Here is a 2,987-nt window from a genome sequence, read left to right as displayed (position 1 = left end):
AATACCAGAAGGTGACCTGATTTCAGGGGAGCCTCCAGACTAAGAGAAGCATATGGTGTCCACTTCTGAGAGGAGCCACTGACAACCTCATGAAGAGCAGGGAAACCTTGTCTGCGAGTGCGCCCCAAGAAAGTCACACCAAACATCACGGGGAAGAGCTGCCACTTCGAAACAGAGTAGGTCCTTACAGATGTTGATGGAGCAGAACTCTCTTCTTCATTTTCTGATGAGTCAAAATTAGCGGTGGGGTGTGTGTGTGTGTGGAATCTGCAAACATCTGTTAATAACCAGAATGAAGAATGCACAAAGTGTAAATAGGTAAATTGAAACACATAAAAAATAAAATAGAACGCATAAAGATCAATATTGCAACCATTAGTAGTGGTGTGGACCATTTTGAATCAGTCAATCACATGGTTTACTCTACTGGAATGATAACATCAAGAGAAATGGTGTTGCATTTATCCTCAGAAAGAACTTTTTATTATATCTCTTTAGGTGCAATGCTGTCTGTGATAGGGTAAGACCTGTATAGCTACATGAAAGACGAGTCAACACAGCTACTAATCAAACATGCACATCAACAACTAACACCAGTGAAGAAAAAACTTAAGAATTCCACCCATTTATTTTGTCTGAAAATGATGGAACATGCAGTCAAGATACTGTGATAATTATTGGTGATTGGAGTTCTAAAGTTGGAAACAAAGAGGAAGGATCAGTAGTTGGAATGTGACCTTGATGACAGCAAAGATGCTGAAGATTGTGTGACAGAATTTTGCAGAGTCAACCATGTATTCGTGATGACTAACTTTTCAACACAATTAATGGTGATTAGACACATGGACCTCACGAAAGGGAATCAAATTAACGACATAATAGAGAAGCTCAAGAGCCATCACCCCAAACAAGTACAGGGTGAAGTTAAAGCTAAATTGAAACACGTCCACGAGAACTACAATATGACCTAGAGTATATCCCACTGGAAGACAGAGACCATCTCAAGTGCGGATCTGATCCACTGAACATTAACAACAGGAGACCAAATGAGTTGTGGGATGACATCAAGACCATCATAAACCAAGAAAGTATAGTGTCATTAAAAAGACAGGAAAACAGACAGACCAAGGTGGATGTCTGAAGGAACATGCTCTTGAATGTAGAGCAATGTATCGAATGTAGAGATTTTAAAAGGCAGCCAAAGAAGACAAAGTAAAGCATTAAGATGAAATGTGCAAAGACCTGTAGTTAGAAAATCAGAAGAGATGAACACACCCAGCATCTCTCGGTCTGAAAGAACTGAAGAAAAATTCAATCTTTGAGTTGTAATATTGAAGGAGTTTATTGCATAAACATGGAACGAGGCAGGAAGCAAAAAAAGAAGATGGAAGAAATGCGGAATCATTTTACCAAAAATAATTGGTTGATTTGCAACCACTGCAAGAGGAAACATATGATCGAAACCCAATGATTTTGAAGGAAGACATCCAAGCTGCATTGACTATATGCTTGTTTGTTTTTTTGCCATGCTGCCCCATTCACAATACAAACCAGGCACAGGGCTTAGGTTGAGGTATATACAGGGCACTTCCTTTGCCTCCTGTTTCTATATAGTCAGTGCAAGGGTGCAGCCTGTGGTTATATGTGTTTTTCAAAAGGGACTCCATGAATTGGTAGATGACAAATGGAATGTTACAACAGAGTGAGGCAGCACTGGCAGTAGTCTCTAGCCTGTGCTAAGAAATTTCGAAGACTGCTACCTGGACCACCAACCAGAAGAGATCCACATGTATGCCTATTCCAAAGAAAGGTAACTCAACAGGATGCAGATATTAGGGAACATTATCATTAATATCACATGCAAGCAAAATTTTGCTTAAGATCAGTCAACAAAAGGTGCAGCAACACATCAACAGGGAGCTTCCAGAGATTCAAGCTGGATTTGGAAGAGGACTTGGAATGAAGGCGATCATTGCGGGTGCCAGATGGCTATTGGCTGAAGGCAGAGAATGCCAGAAAGATGGAGACCGTGTTTCATTGAGGAAGCATTCAACTGTGAGGACCATACCAAACTTTTGATAACATTGAAAAGAAAGGGAATTCCAGAAGGCTTACCCGTAACTGGGGACCCTGTGCATAAGCCACGAGGCAGTTGTCTGAACATGGCAAGGGGATACGATATGGTTTAAAATCAAGAAAGCTGTGCGCCAGGCTTGTATTTTGTCACGGAAACGCTGTAGTTTGTACGCTAAGTAAGTAATCTGAGAAGCTGAAGTGTATGAAGAAGAACAGGACATCTGGATGCAAGAAGACCCACAACTCGGAGTGTGCTGATGGCACAGCCTGGCTTCCTGCAGGAGGGGAGCACAGCAAGCACTGGTGAAGATCAGGCTGCGGCCGGCAGGATGGACTATAACCCGGTGTAACCAAAGCAAAAAATGCTCACAATGGAACCAACGGTTGCCGAGGATGACGTTTCACTTGAATCCACAATGACTGCTTGAAAAGTAGCAGGAAACCAAGGGACTGATCACACTACTAATAATCTGCTTCACGAGACTTCTGTAAATTGCAAAAGAGCAAAGATTCACTTTAAGGACTAAAGTGAACCTGAACTAAGTCATGGTATTTTTCCATCACCTCATATGCATGTGGAAGCGAGACAATGAATACGAAAACCATAGAGAAATTGATACAGTTCAACTATGGTGTTGGGGACAAATATTGAAAGCACCATGGTCTACCAGAAGAAGAAACAAATCAATTTTTGGAGGAAGTATACCCAGAAAGCAACTTAGAAGAGGAGTGATAAAATTTTATCTCAAGTACTCAGGGCATATTATCAGGAGATATAATAAGAAAGGACATTGTGCTTTTCTTGTAAAGTAGGGATCAGTGAAGAAGAGACCCTCACCAAGATGAAAGGACCTGGTGTCAGAAGCGATGGGTTCAAGCATGACAATTGTGGGGCCGGCAAAGAGGTGGGC

General features: G+C 41.5%; 1 pseudogene; it reads right to left on the bottom strand.

Moving 5' to 3' along the window:
* Positions 1-1,524: 1,524 nt before the first annotated feature.
* LOC142431231 (small nucleolar RNA SNORA51) lies at positions 1,525-1,650 on the bottom strand (annotated as a pseudogene).
* Positions 1,651-2,987: the final 1,337 nt, after the last annotated feature.

Source organism: Tenrec ecaudatus, chromosome 17 (genome assembly GCF_050624435.1).
Source record: "Tenrec ecaudatus isolate mTenEca1 chromosome 17, mTenEca1.hap1, whole genome shotgun sequence".
Lineage (NCBI taxonomy): Eukaryota > Metazoa > Chordata > Mammalia > Afrosoricida > Tenrecidae > Tenrec > Tenrec ecaudatus.
The sequence above is the reverse complement of the archived record's forward strand: the minus strand, read 5'-3'. Positions and strand labels throughout refer to the sequence as shown.